The sequence below is a fragment of the Platalea leucorodia genome (genome assembly GCF_965183815.1).
Source record: "Platalea leucorodia genome assembly, chromosome: 7".
Taxonomy (NCBI): domain Eukaryota; kingdom Metazoa; phylum Chordata; class Aves; order Pelecaniformes; family Threskiornithidae; genus Platalea; species Platalea leucorodia.
In genome coordinates, this window is record NC_138829.1 from 9,613,893 (window position 1) to 9,633,162 (window position 19,270).

A 19,270-nucleotide genomic window follows, 5' to 3' on the forward strand; every position below is an offset into this window, starting at 1 on the left:
CACAGCACTCCCCCGAGCACCAGGACCTTGCTTCAGGGTCAGATCCCCCTCCCAAGGGTCCACGTTTCTGCCCCGGCCCTCATCCAGCCCAGCCCAAACTTCACGCCGCATGCACACTCACCGCTGGCCCAGGCTCTACTGGCACTGCACTGCCTGCTGTTGCCCCTGTTGACTGCCCCCATTGTGACTCATCCCTTATGCTGTCACAGGCACCAGAGCGCACCACAGACACTCCCTCTCTCCTCCTCTCCTCTCCTCTCCTCTCCTCTCCTCTCCTCTCCTCTCCTCTCCTTTCCTCTCCTCTCCTCTCCTCTCCTCTCCTCTCCTCTCCTGTCCTCCCTACCCTCAGGAGGTCAAGCCTAGCTGTATATTTTTTGTACGTGAGTGAATTCAAAGCTTTGTTAGATCTTCCACAAGTAAATAAATGTGTAGACTATGTTAGAGTCTTAAGAAGGATTTGGTATCTGTTTGGGGAGGAGGAATGGGATGGCTAACATATGTTCTGAAGACCACTCTTGACTGAACATCTGCACGGTCATTCCTGCAACTGGGAGAGTCTGGATTTGAGGACCAGTTTCACATTCCTTGAGCGCTCTGAACCAAACTAATGGATGAGTAAAAGTGGTGCACTTCCATTGACTTTTGGCCAATTATTTCAACTTGCTGAAGTCAGTGGAACTTAGATACAAGATGGGAGATAATCAGGTGCTTAACTGGTTTCCTCATTAGTGATGAATTGGTCCCTTACATCAGAAGACAGAACACAATGACCGTGAGCAATTCAAATTCGTCATGTTAAATTGACCTCTGTGTAGCACTATGTATGTGAGTGGGAGAGTGTGTGTTCAGAGGGAGGAAGGTCGTTAGGGATTTTTTTTTCAAGTTTTATTCTTTTCCCCTCCAGTTTCTATTGCATCCTCTTCATATGCTATTTATCCATCTTTCCCATTTTCCTAGAACTTGTTTTTTTCATTTGCCTTTTTACAGTACTAAAGTAGCTTTAGTATCTTTAAAATCATTGCAGTCTCTACTTTTAAAGACTGACCCCACTTCTAGGAAATCTTAAATTCTGTGTCTCTGATTCCTTATAAACTCAGATGTGGAGAGGGACTAAGTGGAATAAAATGCATCACTTTCCCCTCACCCCTTGCACCTCTTGGTTGTCTCAGCCAATAATATAGTTTAGCTGGGTTTTTTTATATAACTATAATTTTGGAGGCATCAGTTACTCTCTACATATCAAATGTTACCAATCTCTGCACTATAAAGCCTGAATGCATTGCAACACATTTCGTAAAGGGACCATATTTGTTATGGATTTCCCAAACCCAAATAGTGTATAACAGTGAGTCTAACATTTCTAGAATGCATCAGACACTCTCTCCATACGCAGATCAATTGCACATCAAATGTATAGCAGGTCCAAATTTTCCCAGAAATAGCAGGATCATTGGTAATGGGTGAAACGTGCTGTAGGCAGGTAAACTGTCTGTGATCTACCACTCCACCACCCATGAGACACCTGGAGATGTTAGTCAAACACGTAAAAGCCAAGAACTCTGCTTACATGGAAGAGAGGGTACTTCCAGCAAACCTTGCTTGGCCCAAATGGGAGCCCAACATTTCCAGATATGCCTATGAGAAGGTTTGGTATATCTGAATCAAGAAATGGCTTATGAGAGAGTTGATAGTCTCAAGGTAGACTGTGTGCTGAGAATAAGTAGTCATATGGAGAAAAAAGCCAAGGGATGTCTTTCCCCCTCACCCCTGCCACCTTTAAACTGGAATATTGCCAGAGGAAGCCCAGTAGGTTTGCATTTGTTGGTGGAAGTAGCATTCCTGCATGATTTTGAGGTTCCAAACTAATGTATATATCTTTTTTCTCCTTGACATCAAGCAAGGCATTAGGAACTACACTGGCAAGAAGGATACAGGCATCTCACTGTTCCCTCTCTATCACATATGGCTCTTGTCAAATGCTTTAGGCTGCTTGATACTTTATGCAGCTAGATTGGAAGGTTGGTCACCACATCACTTTCCAATGTAAAGGTATGCTGTTGGATGATTTACACCTGAAATGATGCCAATCTATGCAAATGTGCAGCTTAGCTTGGATGTCACAGGACATGGGTGGTTATTGGCAGTGCAGGTTGACACAGAATCCTGGTGTCGCCATACATCAAAGGATTATTGCCTTCATTTGACAGCCCAAGGAAAGAAACGGTTAGGACCAAATGTTACTAATCATGACTTTTTACAACCCAGCTTTACTGTTATTAAGGATGTCGTCTTTTCTTTGCAAGCAACGTGTTAAAATCACCTGTAGGCTAGTTCCTATGATATTGTAATACAGGAAATAATTTGGAGCAAGGAATTAAAGCAAATACGTCTGATGAAACAACAGCTGGGTTAATAGATACTTGTATTTGGGGTACTTTTGAATGGCCAGGAATTACCTGCTCAGGAGCAGTGGCCTCAGCAACGTGCTTACCTTCATTACGACATACTGATGGCAGCTCACGGTGTGCAATATACTAGATTTACAACACTTGACTTCTTTGCTTTCTAACTGGACAATCAAACCATGTCCTAGACTCTGGGTGTAGCGACTGCAAAGGGTAAACACAGGGCAGCCTTTCCAGTGATATCTGTTCCTAAAGTGGAACAGCCCAAACAATCACTCTTAAGCCTCAATGGTTAAATGATGTTTCTGGGTTTGGTAAGATCACTGGAACTCAACGTATTTTCTCCAGCAATACCCCTTTTGTAGCAACAAACCGGAAAGTACAGGACTGGAGAAATTAGTCATTTCTCAGTTTAAGTGCTGTATTTTACAACAGCCTGAAAGAATGCTTCGATCCTGATGCAACACTTAACTGACCTGAAACAGAAGCAGCTGTTCTCTACTGAGTGCCTCAGCCTAGCAAACTGCAAGACTGAAGTGAAGGTCTGTGCTGAGATATGTATAATTACAGATTTTGTGCATGTTTGGCACTCTCTATTCTACACCCTTCAATAGGCCTTGTCTATAGCGTAAAGTGGTATGGAAAATTACTGGCTTAAAAATGCATCTGCTAAAGCAGAACTTGAGGTCTGCACAGCAGGCGAATGTGGTCCTCCTCTGCTCCTGAAAACAAGAGCAGCAGCAATTCTCCTCTACAGAACAGGGGACCACAGAACTCTGTGATCTACCTTGACACGATGCAGAAGGCAGTCAGGACAGGATCCAGATGTGCTGTGGATGGGAACAGCTGCAAGGCAGTCTGATGGCCTGTGCATGCTGCTCTGGGTACCGGCCAGGGAGTGAGAGGAGACTACTGTCCCCTCACCTCTCCAAGCCAGCATCTGGGTATTCCCCAAGCTGAGGGATGTTTGTGGTCAAGTAGTAAATAGAAAATGGGCTAGGTATTTGAGGTCTACCTCAATGCGTCAGAGTTTTCTAGTTGAACTGAACAAAAGAAAACAGAAAAAACCTAGACTCAGTGGACTGCAGGATTGTTTTTACAGTACTCACCAATCAAAACTGTCAGTGATGACAGGTGAAAACAGAAAATAAATTTAATTGGCATAGTTTAAGGCTATTTACATTAGAATCATAGAATCATAGACTATCTCAAGTTGGAAGGGACCCATAAGGATCATGAAGTCCAACTCCCTGCTCCTCATAGGGCTACCTAAAACCAAAGCATATGACTAAGAGCATCATCCAGATGCTCCCTGAATTCTGATGGGCTTGATGTTGTGATCGCTGCCCTGGGGAGCCTGTTCCAGTGACCGACCACCCTCTCAGTGAAGAACTTTTCTGCAGGACTGCTCTCCAGCCTTTCATCCCCCAATTTGTACATATAACCAGGATTACCCCATCCCAGGTGCAGAATCTGGCACTTGCTCTTGTTAAATTTCATATGGTTGGTGATTGCCCAGCTCGCTAGTCTATCCAGATCTCTCTGTAAGGCTTCTCTACTCTTGAGGGAATCCACAGCTCCTCCTAGTATCATCGGCAAGCTTATTTCATGTACATTCGACTTCCACATCCAAATCATTTACAAAAACACTAAAGAGCACTGTCCTTAAAGTCAAGCCTCGGGAAACCCCACCGGTGACTGGCCACTAGCCTGATGTAACCCCATTTACTATAACTCTTTGAGCCTGACCTGTCAGCCAATTGTTCACCCAATGTATTATGGACTTGTCTAGCTGTATGCTGGACATTTGTCCAGAAGGATACTCTGAGAGACGGTATCAAAAGCTTTGCTAAAATCCCCAAAAAAACATATCTACTGACTTCTGTTGGTCAGATAGATGGGTGACCTTGGCATGAAAGGAAATGAAGTTAGTTAAGCAGGACTTCAGCCTTGTGTACTCGTGCTGGCTATGACCAAAGACTGCGTTGTCTCTCAAAGTGTTTTTCAATAACTCCCAGTATAACCTCCATAATTTTACCAGGCACTGAAGTGAGACTGACAGACCTGTAATTACCAGGATCTTCCTTCTTACTGTTCCTGAAAACTGGGACAACATTTGCCAGCTTCCAGTCAACTGGGGCCTCTCCAGACTCCCAAGACTCCAGACTCCCAAAAATAATGGAGAGAGGTCCTCCAATAACATTGGCCAGCTCTTTCAGTGCCCTGGGATGAATCTCATTGGGCCCCATAGACTTATGTGCATCCAGCTGAAGCAACAAGTCTCAAACAAGTTCAGAGTCCTCTGGGAGTTTCTCATCCTCCCATTCACAGTCTTCCAACACAGGGCTCCGGGGGTCCCAGGGCCCATCAATGGTGTCAAAGACAGAGGCAAAGAAGGCATTGAACATTTCTGCTTTGTCTATGTCCGTATTTGTGAGGTGATCAACCTCATCAAATGACGGACCAATATTACCTCTGATCCTCCTTTTGCTATTAACATATTTTAAAAAGCCCTTTTTGTTGTCCTTCACAGTGCTGGCCAGCTTGAACTCTAATCAAGCTTTGGCCCCACGAATTTTCTCCCTACAGTTGCGAACAGAATCTCTGTAGTCCTCCCATGTCGCCTGTCCTTGCTTCCAATGTCCATACACTTTCCTTTTCCACCTAATACCTAGAAAAAGATCCCTGCTGAGCCAAGCCGTCCTTCTGCCCTGCTTGCTTGAATTCTGACACTTTGCAATTGCCTGCTCCTGCACTTTTAAGAGATGGCTCTTAAAAAGTGACCAGCATTCATGGCCCCCAAGACTTTCAAAAACAGATTCCCAGGGGACCTTACTAACTAGTTCCTTCAGCAGCCTGAATTCTGCTCTCCCCATATCTAGGGCTGAAATTTTGCTGGCAGTTTTTCTCCTACTGCCAATGATTTGAAACTCAATTACTTCGTGGTCACTGTCACCAAGACAGCCACGAATTACTATAATTTGCTTTCCCCTTAATCTCCTTAAGATAGCTCTCCCTAGGGGGTTCTTCTATAGGTCTGGGTGCTCATCAGCCACTCTTGTGTGAGCTGCGGGCTCCTGGTGAGTCTCTCCAATCCCCTGAGGTTTCCCTGGTTCAGGAAACCCCACTGTACACTGTGATCCTCTGCTCCACTGCAGATCCTGCCAGCACTGCAGCTGCTTGTCTCGGTAAAATGGTTTGGCCCAAAATATTTGAGATTGGCATCCCAAAAGCTTTTCTTTGTACTGATTCCTAATGGCTCACGTACCACAGGCACTCCCTCCCTGTTCACGCTGGTGTGCATCTGGCTGGCTTTCAATTTCCCTGTGTCCTCTTCAGCGCAGTGAAGAGAAGAGAAACTAAACAAGGGCATAGAGTCCACCCACCAGCATATGCAAACAGGGCAGTTTGAACAGAAGTAAGCTGGAAATCAGGCTGCCTCCTGGTACCAAAGTGGAACAGCAAGGAAGGGAGTCATGAGACACCGTGATTTAGATGCTGTTTTTGTCACAAAAACCATCACTATATATTAAAATACATTCACACACATGCATAGTGTATGTGATAACTCAATCTCTGGCTGCTCAGCATACTTAGAGCAATTGCTCTTGGTTGAGGCAAAACAGTTTGCAGACAAGTTACTTTTGCTCCTTGCATCATCTTGCACCAAGGAGACACTAAAGCAATCTGACTTTTTGCCATAAAATCTCATGTGCACTCTTAATACGACAGTGCACTGATGCCATGTTCCATTTCCAGGCCCCTCTGCTTACAGTTGTTAGAATGATTACACAGACCTTTTTTTCCTGCTGAAGAACTGCAGAGAGCTCTCAAACTATATTCCAGTTGGGAACATGCAATTAATCATCACATGAGATAAAAGACTGCTTCCATATGTCTTCTGATGCATGCCACATTTACAGGTGTCTTTGCCTTGGATCCACATGCCTTCTGTGAGATGCTAAGAGGAGAGGAGAAAGCTCAGCCTGATGTTCACCCTGCAAACTTGTGAATATAGTTAGTCAATGTTGAAGATAACTAAAATATTCCATGCTTTGAAATCCCTCACCAGATCTTGCTGCCTGTGAAACAAAGGAAATATGCAGCTTCTTTATTAAAATAAATGAATAATAACTGGATAATGGATATCAGTGATTAAAATCCCCAGTATCACAGCCCCATCTAATGGGCTGGCTGAAAGATATTCAAAGGACCTACAAAGAGTCTCCCTATCTGTTCGTTTGCAAAATAAGTTATTGTGATAAACAGGACCCTGTGGCATATTAAACTCTTAATTATGGGCACAAGAGGCATTTTCTCTGAAAATTAAAAAGGTTGCAAAATGGCTACAGCCTCTGGGAGGCAATTCTTAGAAGCAAAATGTAGCTCAGTGTTAGTGACTCCTCTATCTACTGCCTTCAGTATTCTCTTGGCACGGATTAGCGTGGAGAGGGGAGTCTCCATATTTCTTAGTCGTGTTATCATTATGCCAATGACTCTGGAATGCCATAATCCTACAAAGCAGCATGGGCCCAAGGGAAAACACAAGGAAATCACTGAGAGACAAGAGAGATCAGTTAATCCAGGCTTCATTTTCTATCATATATTTGAGCCTTTTCTTTTAATTTAGGAAAAAATGGCAGGCAATGTGTGGCTTCCAGAGAAGTGGCTTGGCCTGCACAGTGTCAGTCTAGGGGAAGGCCAGCCTCAGGGCTGCCTGTGCTGCATGCTGTGTGACACATCTACGTAAGCCTGCCTGAAGCACTGTTACGCTGGTACCATCATGATTCTAAGGCTAGTTACCAACCTTTCATGTCTCATAACCAAAAACCTGTGGATTAGACCCCACAAAACACAGTTACTAGCAGCAGGATGCTGAGAGGAGTCATGTCATGAGGTTTACACCCTGATCCAGAGCTTCTGGAGGGAAGCAGAGGGACCCTTTTAGTTGGAGTGGGTGACAGATAGAGTAACTACTGGTTTCTAAACATCTGCAAAGGTATTTTGGATCCCAGTAGTTTTTGTATTACTAGGTGACTAGCAATTTCTAGTGCTTCTTCCTCTGAGCTGCTCTTTGCTTCTCCAGCAGTGTCAACTGAAAAAGTACATCTTCCCAGATGACTCAGAGCTCTGAGGCCCCATCACATTCAGTAGTGCTAATGAGGCACCTTGCTCCTGAAAACAGGAAGAATTAGGCAGCAAAAGATCTTTATAGGTGTTCTCATCCTGAGACCCCACTTTTGTTCTCTTCTGAAGGTTTCACAGCACTTTGCTCAGCTCGTTAAGAAAAAAGCTCAAGCAAGAGGATCTCTAACATTTCCCTGTGAGACTGAGTGCCCAGTCACAAACAACGTCTTTTTTCACCAAATCCATAAATCAACACTTTGTATCTTACAGGATTTCTGAGTTGGGTATCTGGCTCTAATATTTACTATGCACTGTTACCTTAGGGCCTGGTGTGGACTTTCATAAGAGAAAACGTGCTGGTGCAAGCCCCATGAAGCTAGGCCAGGAAACCAACTCCACCAGAGCAGGAACATTTGCCTTGCTTAAATTAAGAGACCCTCAAGTAAATCCTTGCACAGGTCAAGATCATTTCAGGGGAGGGATCACTCCAGAAGGAGCAAATACTGTATGTGATTTTCTATGCTGACTATTGCTGCCTACTTTCTCTGGGGTTGGAAGGACATGGTACAAGCATTTATCTTATGGAGGCACAACTATTTCAGCAGCCACAAAAGCTCCCTCACACTGACCAAGCACCAGGTTCCCATTTGAATGGCGTCAGTCTCCTCTCTGGACCTGTACAAAACATTCATAAGGAAACACTTCGGGATTAATTAAGGAAATGCTTCTGCTTGGGTTAATGGCTTTGCCTGAAGACTGACTTTTGTGGTATGGATTGATTCACCCCCGACGGGCAGTGAGGGCTGAGAGTGCTCCTCCAGGGGTGGGACACCACGATGATCTGTATGGTCACATGAACAGGGTGTACGGGTCCAGGCGGCCATGCCCAGATACACGGCCACTGGCGACTGAGCTTTAAGCCACCTCTTCCAGAGCCACCACAAAACTGGAGCAGAAAAGGCAGGTGGACACCACCATTCCCATTACTGTGCAGCACTGTCTCTCCTAATGGTCACATGTGGAAGGACAGTCCAAGCTAATTAGAAGGTCATTAGGGAGGAAGAGGCTGAAGCAATCAGGATTTCTACATCATTTGAGCCTCAAGTTCAGGTCCTGGCTGTGGCACCCCAGCACATGCCCCACTTTGGAGCGCTCATCAGAGAACAGAGGCATCTAGTGGCTGCATCAGAAATGTCAATGAACATCATCATTCCCTTGAAAAGATAGGAAAATTTGTCTTTTTCCTCTCTCAGCTCTAAAAATAAAAAATATTTTATTCCCTAACTTTACTCAAAGGAGGAGGGAGAGGAACAAATCCTCACTAGGTTTCACGCTCTTAGAGCAACGTTTCCAACCGGGTTGTGACGCTCTGCAGCAGTGTAACCAGATTAAGTGAAACCTCTGCTGATTTCTGCTGCAGCTGCTGCTCTGGAGAGCAGACCTACTGCCCTGGGACCCAAATCCAGTGCTGGCTGATTCACCACAGGGGAAATGTTGCATCTCTCCATGCTGATCGAGGCATCTCAGGCAGCATTTGCAGGCAGGAACTATTTGCAAAGGTTTCCAAGGCTGACTGCTCCCAGCCTTTGGCCCTTGCGCAGTGACTGTACACTGCAAGCACCATTGCTGTGTGCAATATCTGCACTGGCCTGGGCTCTCCAGCTGCTGATGCTAACGAAGTATTGCACTTGCTGTTGGTCAGCCCCCTGCAGCGCTGAGGTGTAGCCTGGATGCAGCCAGGCCACCGGAGCTGCACACCACACCACAGCAAGTTAGGGACAGGGAGGAAAAGCAAGGACTAACGTGTATTTTGCTCCTGTGGCTCCTGCTGCCCGGCTTTGCCCACTCAGCTGGGGACCCTGTGACACCAGAGCAGAGCAAGGCATTGCAGCAGCTCACCCTTCCCTACTCTGGGGAGGAAGCCCATGCTTTTGTTCTGGACAAGCAGCTTCCAGACCCCAATGGGTTTCTTTGCCTGCAGGGAGTAAAAGGGAGATGATCAGAAATGCAGGTGAGGAAATATTGTTTACTATAATAGTAGGGATATGTTGCAACTGCAGGTATATTTTCCTTGTACAAGGCTCTGAGCCAACACATGCTTGAAAAGCAGTCCTTGCACACAGCACTTGTCAACCTATTCACATCCTAGGGCTTGCAAATGTGACTATCTGGTAACTAATTGCCCCCTGGCAGTGACAGCTTTCAGTCCCTCTTGCTCCATTAAGTTCCCATCAGCATCACTGGTTTAGTGTGATCTGAATTTGCCTGCTTCCTAATGTATGGACAGAGCTGGCACATTGTGAAGGGACTATCACATAGCTGAGTTCCATGTTTTCCTATTTAACGGCTAAACAGAGGACAGCCCAGTCTCCTGGGCTGTCAGGCATCTAACAAATGCAAAATTCATTCTTTTATTAAGCAAAAGGAATAAGGGAGAAAGCACAAAGTGAAAAACTGAGTGCTAAATGCTAATAGGACTGTTGCCGTTATGCAATTCTCTACAGAAAATCAAAGACAAATGATAATACTAGAAAGGCACATTATTATTTTATAGGCTTAGTCCCTAAGTGAGAGGAGGAGAAAGAAAAACATGCACAGCTGGTTTTCCCTTCTCTGGCCACTTTGATACGCTTACAGGATACATAATTTTGCAAGGTCTGTACGAGCTCCCTGAGTCATGACTTGACGTGCAGGTAAACTCCAAAGCTTGCATTCACCAGACAGCCTGTTTTACTTATAGATGTGCATATTATGCACAAACACTATTTATTTTGGAAAATTTAGCAGGCTGGCACTCAGCTAAGAAAGGAGAGGTCTGCAAGGCGGTTACTGCCGTGACTGCCATTCAGGTGAACACAGCCAAGCTCAGCTCAGGTGAGTGCACCCAAACCCAGCTGGCAGTGGGTCTGTGCAGGACGGAGCACAGTGAGGAGCTGCCCAGAAAGGTGGGGAAACAAGTCAGCCATGAGCTCCTGCTCAGCTGTGGGTGGTTGCAGCAGAAGGTTGGATTTAGCTCAGGTGTGTCACAAGGAGTCAGAGATCCCCTCCTGTTCCTGCTCTGCAAGAAATAGATTTACAGAGTTGATAAGGATTTGAAAAGTTTAGTTATCTGCTGTCTTGTAAGTGTTTTTATGCACATGCCCACATGTACACAGAAAAAATGCACACAGATACAATATGCCAGGTGGGGTAACTTTGATAAAAATTTTGTAGCAAAGCTTTGAGCTAAATGGCTTTTAAATGGAAGGAGTTCAGCCTTGAGATCATTTACAGCACAATTATATGTGAACAAGGACATTTTTATTTGCATCCCTGTTACAATGGGGAAAAATAACTACCACAGGTCTGTGCAGTCTGCTGGGGATGGCCTCCCCTTGGTCCGTGTCTGAGGCTGCCGTGTGGGCACAGATCACCCCATGGAGAAGCAGCTCTCCAGCCTGCTCTTCCTTTCCTAGTGGCTCCAGCCAGCTGCATGGATCCAGTCATCTTTTAATACCTTTAATTCAAAAAAATGAGAAAACAACACATGAATTTGAAGGAGAAGCTGGCTTGCTCTGCTCACTCCTTGTAAGAGAAGGAATTGGAGAAGGTCAGTGCAAGCCCAGCAAGGGTGCCTCTCGCTGGAGTTGGTGGTGTGGGCAGTGCTCCCTTTCCAGACAGCCATGACACCTGCTGAGGGGACACCAGGGACTTGCTGCTGAGCATGCAGCTGCATCTTGGGTGGAGAAAGCACTTGACAACTGTGTTTATGTCTATCGGTTGTTCTGAGCTCGCCTTCATCTCTGTGATTGTCCACCTGATGTAATGCTCAGTTTCCTTATGAGGGGAGTAAGTTAAGCAGCATTTCGAGGGCAAAGGGTAGGAATCGATCACAACAGGAGGGGATTGCTTCTTGCTCCCTCTTTTTCCTATGCAGTAGTGAGCGTGTTGTGGCCCTATTCAATATATAAGCACCCTCTGCAATGCCTCAACACTGAAAAGGAATTTTAATATTAATAATCCAGGAAGGGTCGTATTTACTGTAGTGAGCATAAAACACCCTCCTAACACACTAGGAGGTTGCCCTCGCAAACAGCTCCATGTCTCCGAGGCCAAGCTGCTGACGGAGGCAAGTAATGGATGATGCCTTGTGCTGTTGCATCAAGCCACGTCATGATGCCATGTGGCCAGGATTGCTGCTTTCCCCAGCCAGCTCTCGAGCTCGGCCAAGAGCTTGACACTGGGGCAACGGCAGTGAGCTACCACAGATCACTCACAATAATTAACTGTGGGACCACTCTTTTCTCTTGGCAATCGTCCACCAACACACTCAGTCACCATGGCTCAGGTGACAACTCTGCCATGTGTTAAGCTGCAGGAGCCCACTTGTGTGTCTGAGCTGAAGCGATATGCTAATATTTTAAACATTTTGATCTATTACTTATCCTCCAGCTAAACAAAAAGGTCTTTTTTACCTACTTTTAATTTCTTTTCCATGCTGCTGAGAGCAGTCAGCATCTGCTGCGGTGATGAACGACCTTGCACGAGCCCGTGTAAAAGCCAACGGTTCTTGGCAATCCAATTCACCGGCGCCTGCTCTGCTTTCTGCAGCAGGAGCTGCGGGCGCTCTGTGCTGGTTCCTCATTGATCATTGCGGATACTGGAAAAAAACAGCTCTTCCAACTGGATTCAGTCAGGAGCTGCCGTGTACTTCATCGGGTGTGAGACTGAGCCCAGAGCAGGGAAGCTTGTACTCTCCTACAAGTCTCCTCTATTTGTTTCACATTTCCAGCTCCTTGATAACACACCCAAGGCTATGATCTATCAAGGTCACTGCCCACTTTCCTCCTGGGAAGCTGATCCTGATCTGTCAGTGTGACAGAAGAGGCAATGGCTGTATGAGGACCCGTATGAAACAGTAGCCTACGGAGACTAAAGATCTTGTCACTCTTAGAAAAAAGACGCATCTTTATCCCCACGTAACAGAGGTACAAGGAGGGGGGTTAATGGGAAGCTCACAAATCTGTGTGTCCCAGCAGCCGCTTTCAGAGCTGGTTGTTTGATTTCTAAGCTCTAATGAAACTGCAAGAGAGGAAAGGCTTCCGGCTTTCAGCAAGGAAAGGATTGTTACAGGCACAAATGATCAACGCATACTGAGCTCTGTCAGTTACGGAGAGGAAGCAGGGTCCTGGGGTTCAGATGTGTGCCTGGGATACCGGAGCTCTGCAGATTTTTAATGCTTGAAGTGATCTTCCTAATCACCCCGTCTAACTTCCCACGTGCAGAGACCAAAAGAGCTCCCTCAGTCCCTCTTCAGCAAGGCTGTAGCTTCGGTTACATTGACAGCTTATTTTCCAGAACGATATCTTTTCTGAAGTGACTGGAATGTAGAGATGTGTTTGATCCCTCGCACTGGCACAGGCTGCAGGCAGCTCATCAACGCCCTCCAGCCTGGTCTGAACTGTGGGATTCAGGAGCACTGAGGATGGTGCAATGTGATGTAACATTGGTGCCTCACTTTCCCCTATGCTAAGTGGGGTTAACGGCCTGCTGTTTCTACAGCTGTTCCCTCCCCAGTGCACTCAGACCCTGGACATTTCCGTGCATGGATCTGCCCCGGCACCTTCACATGTGTGTAGACCCTTTGTTCCTTCCATGGTGCTGCTGCTGCTTCTTCCCACGTGCTGAACAGCAAGGTCTTACCGAGGCTGCACCACCACAGATCTCAGGCCACAGTGCTGGGGAGCTGCACTTGTGGGTGAAGACAATGCCTTGCTGAGGAGACAGGGATGGACCTCATGACTCAAAGCCTTCAAACAGGCTCCTTTCCAGGAGCCCCATCCCACCCCCTTTCTCATACAGTAAATGTGCCTCAGGGAGTGGCTCGCTGACCTGCTCCCCTATATCCTATACCATAACTATTAAAGCTTTGCTTGCAACAATGAATCATTGCCCAGTTATGAGAAAGTCCAGAACTGTTTGCACAGGTTGTGTAACTGAAATAGGGCCCACGGGCCAAGGGGAGAAGATGGGCAAGAGCAGGTATGAGCCCTTTTCACCACCATCCTCCAGATCTAGCTACACCAGTAGAATGGTTTGCAACACTGGCCTGGAAATCTTCTCCAGCATTAAACAGTGTTGTGCTAGAGCAATGTGTAAGTTATTGCAGGTTTCTGCTCAGACAGGACCTTGATTAGAATTTTGCTCATATTATTACAAACTCCCATCCTTCACATCCTTCCAGTTCCCTTCCCTGGCTGCAGAGGGAAGGGAACTGCCAGGGCTGTCTTTGCCGCATTTAATCACCCTAGGCATATTAACTACAAATTCCTGCAATGATTTAAACACTTAGGTCTCATATACGTGCCCATAACTGATGATTACTAATTTTTTTACTTGGAAATTTATCAAGAGGATTGAATAATTGTTCAGCTCCCCACTCAGGATGGCACTGGAATGAATTATATTCATTTCCAAAGTTCTGATAGTGATCTGAAACATCCCCATCACTGTTGTATAGGGATGTCTTAGAAACAATGAATAACATTTACTGTAAATATCAGTGTGAGGTACAACAGTATGATAACTTCATTTTAATGAAGAAAAACTGAACCCTGATATTTTCAGTCCCAGGCCAGCAATCGAGCTAGCTCTCTTCACTGTGCTTTCTACACAGACTTCTCCATATTCATGGAGTTGAGGGGCTGCAGTGTTAATTTCTGGATTACTGTCCTTCTTACACATTGGTGGCATCTTTTTCACCACCGGTTGGGCGTACGTTCCAAAAAATAAATGTTTCAATGGAGATGCAAGGGGTATGCTCTGCCCAAATGTGACAGTGTTCATGTTGGGCATTAAATCATTTGACCTCAAAAACGCACTCACAGTTAGTTACATTAAGGGAGGCCAGAGGGGTGGTGATCACAACAGGCTGAACTTGCAAAGTCGTTAGTCATGTAAGGTGTCTCCATTTTGGAAGGTCCCTCTTGAAATACCTCCAGGGCCTCCCTTGGAGAAGACAAGTGTTTAGACCTCTCTGATAGATGTGCTGCCTTAGCATATTTCAGGTTGGGTGACTGGCTATGGAAAGTGCAGCCCTGAACAAGACTTGCTTGTAGCAGGGCGCAGCATTACCAATAGCTAAATGAAAGTTTGGCCAATGGCTCCTAGCACAACCAAGCCTGAATTTTGTCAAGGTATTTATATACCAATAGCAGAAAAAAAAAAAAAAAATTAAAAAAAGGAGAATTAAGAGCATAGTAGGGGCTGGGTCTGTCTTCAACCCTGGAACAGTTTTGCCCAGAGCTAATTTTGTAGCAGGGTGATATAGGACTGTGTACAGAGCTTATCCAGGGGAAAATAAAAACAGTCTTATTACACTACTAATAAAAATGTCTATGTACACAGATCTTAGAAATTCTTCTAGTACAAAATTAGCTCTGCTTTTGTGTCATTGCTTATAAGACTCAGACCTGACAGTTGGCAAATAGCTGACCTGTATCTGCACAGCCTGCTTCTGTAATTGCACTTAAGAGACTAAAATGGTGGCTTTAGAGGCAGAATTTTTGAAAATATTTTAAGAATCATCCAGGCTAATCCAGACATCCTTTGCTATAATCCCATAAACAGTGTGGGCTAACATGCCAGAAAGAGTCCCTAATTTCCATACCATCCCTGCAGCAATAGGGAAGGTACTAAATATTCCTCTCTGTCTCTTCACTCAGGCTCATTTCCCTCTGACGTTGTTTTTAAAATATAGTCCTGCAAATATGTCGAACTCTGAGTTTTGTCAGGACAGCTGTTAATCATAAGGCAATGATGCTTTTTCTGATGGATGTTTCTGTTATTACAATTGAAGTTTTGTCTCTTGAAATTAAGAAACAGTAATTAAAGCATTTAGTGCCATGGGCTGATAGAATTGTTTTGACACTGGTTCTTAAAAAAAATGAAGTACTCCATCTTCCTTCCCAGCACTGCCTTATACAGGGACTTCAGAAAAATAATTGAGAACTGTAAGTCATCTGGGGCTATGGTTTGATTGTATTTGAGGTGACTTTTAAGGGTGAAGAAACATCTGGCACCTTTTAAAAAGTAATGTTTGTGAAGAAAATAGAGAGGAAAGAGAATATTGACAAGATGTAGTATACAAACAACCATCATAGAGGCAGAGAATGTATCATGGAAGCTTTTTGTTTGTTGATATCATGAAACATTCAATATCCCTAGGAAAAGCTGTAAGAAGTGGACTAATGGGGTAACTAACTGCAAAGGGGCAGGTTAGAGATAATCCTTCAGTCTCCGGTCTGTTGTGGATCCCCTTCATGATCATGACAAATGGCATAACTCTGCCCTACTTTTTCCTTTGTAAAGGAGACTAGCACTGAGATGCTGCAGGGCTTAACTCTTTCCTATGTGTATAGTCCTACACAAATAGGTGCACATGTAGGTAGGCACAGTATTTTGGGGTGGCTCAGAAGTGGGTGAACGAGAATAAAAAGTCGACTAGGGGGCCAGGGCTGCTTGATTTGTGTGATGCAGGCTCTGATAGCAAGTGTACATTTGTGAAGAATAAGGAAACTCCTCCTCTCTGGACTCATTTTGTTTCCTCCTCTCCAAAAATAGTAGAAATGGAGCTGCTAAACTGTAGCAGACTTTCCTAGACTCACTGCTGAATGAAGCCTCCTGGACAGCGTGGAGATCCTTATTTATCTGTGTCTTTGCTGCTTTTTCATTCTGTTTGGCAAAAGGAAGCTGGGCATGGGACAGGCTGGGCTATCACCTCCCCTGGGGAAGGGAATAGCCCCAAGGCAGAGGAAGCAACGAGCAGCAGAGCAGTGCAGGAACACACATGGCTCAGTACGTGCTAGGTGTCAACTCCAAGGTGCAAGACACTAAGCTGCCTTAATTTGCCCTGGAGACATATTTAGGAAGTGGAACATTTAAGTGTCCCATTCCTTCAAAAAGACCGGGCTATTTAAGAGCAGCGTTGATGAAGGGGACCTTGAAAATCATCCAGAAAATCATCATCTTTCAGGATACTGCATATTGGCTAGTCTTATGTGTACATCTAAGTGCTCTTCTTGAAGCTGGTGCTCCCAGATCAGAAACAGCAAGAGAGAAAAGAGCAAATGGTTTTGAGCATGCGGCAGAATCAAAGAAATAATCAGCATGACCCTGTGCTAGAGATAGCACTGGGGATGGGGGCTGACAAAACGATAGCCGTGAAAATACCAGGCTCTGGGTCTTGTGAGCCTGAGAGGAGGTGACAGAGATGTATAAAGATACAACTGGGGTGTTAGATACATGGCACATGGAGGATCTGTCGTTTTAGGAGAAGCTGACAAGCTGAAATCTTTGGATGGGGCTTTTTTTTTTTTTTTAGTTCAGAGCTTGTGGATATAATTGTGACAATTTTCCTAAAAGTCAAGTCCCTTGTACAATTTAATGGGGCTTGGTGGGAGGTTTTGGGAGTGCTTGGCATGTTGGAGCAGCAGAGGAGAGCTGAAGCACGGGCTGCCACTTGTGGGGCACGTGAAAGCTGGAGCTTCCCAGAGCAGGGGAGCTCAGCTAGCAATGGCAGTCCACTGGCCCCAGCACTCGGTTTCTGAAGCAACATGTGGGCTTTCCAATGAAAGACATCTCATTCTCAGTATTTCCAAGCACCGACCTTCAGAGCCAGATCCCCCTAAATGCTGACAGCTCTGGAAACCTTGCCAGCTCCTTAAGGAGCACAAGAGCACTTCTGCAAACCCCATCACCACTGGGATTTTAGGAGCCTGTTGGGCTGAGTGCTGAACTCAGTCTTGTCAGAAGTCAACGTGGGCCATTGTCATCTACCAAAAGTGGCTCTCATTCCTCTGTGGGTTTCCTCTCGCTGCCCCAGGTTTTGACAACCAGAAGAGGTGAGTGCAGAAGGTCTCAGCAGGTTTCCTTTCTGCCACGCTGCTGGATGGTGCTCAGCACTTCTCAGGAATAGCTCTGTTATCAAGAGAAGGTGGTGACTGAGTCTAAACCACCCTGTCCCTTATGGGGAAGCAGCCAGGCTTGAAATATTAAGGGAGTCAATGCCCTCATAAGATTCCTCTTCTTGCCTAGTATGAAGTAAACCAAATATATCTTTTAAATTTTTGAGGGGTGGAAGACTGTTTGTTTGTATTTTTTTACTGGGCTGCAAGTTTTCTGGTAGCTGTGGAAAGGAGGAGCCAGGAAAAAAGGAGTTTCTTCAAGTTTGGGGTGATTGATTACAATACAAGCTCCTATTATCCAAAGCCATTCAGAGCCATAAGTGGACTAAACCATGCAAGTGAATGCTGTGTTTTTAATATGACCATAATTGAAGCAGTGGGCAGTTGTGCACACTGGAAATTCATTTGGAGCACTTCTACATAAGTACCTCGATACAAAATTAAGGCCTAATTCTGGGCCCCCAAGAGAGAAAATTCTGGCTTGTACTCTGCCTACATATACTCAGATTAATGCATAATGCAGCAAGTTTCTTCCCCTCTCTGCCTGTCCCTTTCTCTTTCTCACACATGCACATGCATGCACGCAGCTGAACTCCCACACAAGTTCTGCGGGGAAATTACAGCCTGCTCATGTCACTCCCTTCTTTGTCACTGAAATAGTGCCATAGGTCTGGAAAGTGCTTTCTCTGTGTAGTACCAAACTTTTTCCAGCTCAAGAAGATCTTACTTTGATAACACATAAATTAGAGTTTTCTATGTAAATCAATTAATTGGTTTTTTTTCTTCCAAAAACTGGATTGCAGTGACACTAGTCATAATTTGTAGCTTTCATGTTGGCGAATCTTTGGGAACTAGGCATGAAGAACCAAACTTTCTGTTGTCAGGTCACATTAACTCCAGGATTTCTCACAGGCAAATTGTGTCTTGAATGCTCTGCATGATTCACAAAAAAAGGTCTTTCTCCATGTAAAGCATCAGCTCCCATTAAGCAGAAGAAATAAACTGCTGCATGCAAAAGATGTGAGCACGTGACTTATGAATAATCAGAACAACTTTAGAAAAATCACCTCAGAGCATGGCAAACAGCAATAACACAGATTAGTATCTCTGATCTTCCACGACCAATGCAAGTGGCCTCCTCTCTGTGTTGAAAAGGAGGCACAGCTCATGGCTTGTTATCAGTGGTGGTGAGAGGGATGTTAAATGCTGTGAATCTGCAGGGAATCCCAGTGGTGGAGGCGAGCAAGGGGCAAGAACAAGTGTTTGCCTCAATGCTCAGCAGAAGCCAGTGCAAGTGGCTGCCAAGGGACAGTGATGGAAAGGTTGGAGGTAGGTAGCAGTGTAGGAAGTATGCAGAGATGGGCTTGAAGAAAATTTTATCATTGTAAACCAGGGATGTCTAACTTTAAAGAGACGGAGGGCTATGACTATAATATGTATAGTGGCATAGAGCAATGGCTTTAAAAAATGCTTTGTTCAGTATCTCATGAGGAACCTTGCCATAAATACTCCTACTCTATTCCCTTTCTCTTCGCGTTGTTTCAGGGATGAGGAAAGTTACAGCCCAGCGCATCCTTCAACCTGAATACAATACGTTCCTGTAGGACTTTAAGAAGTTTGTTAATTGTCTGCAGCCTCAACCATAAGCCTGCAAAAAAACCACCATGTTCTACTACCAACAGAGCTCCAATATTTTCTGCCATCATACTGCAAAATGGAAGACTTTGCCCTCTGTCCCATCCATGCCAGGTGTCATCTACTGTCCTGCTAAATGTGTGCAGTATGAAAAATTAT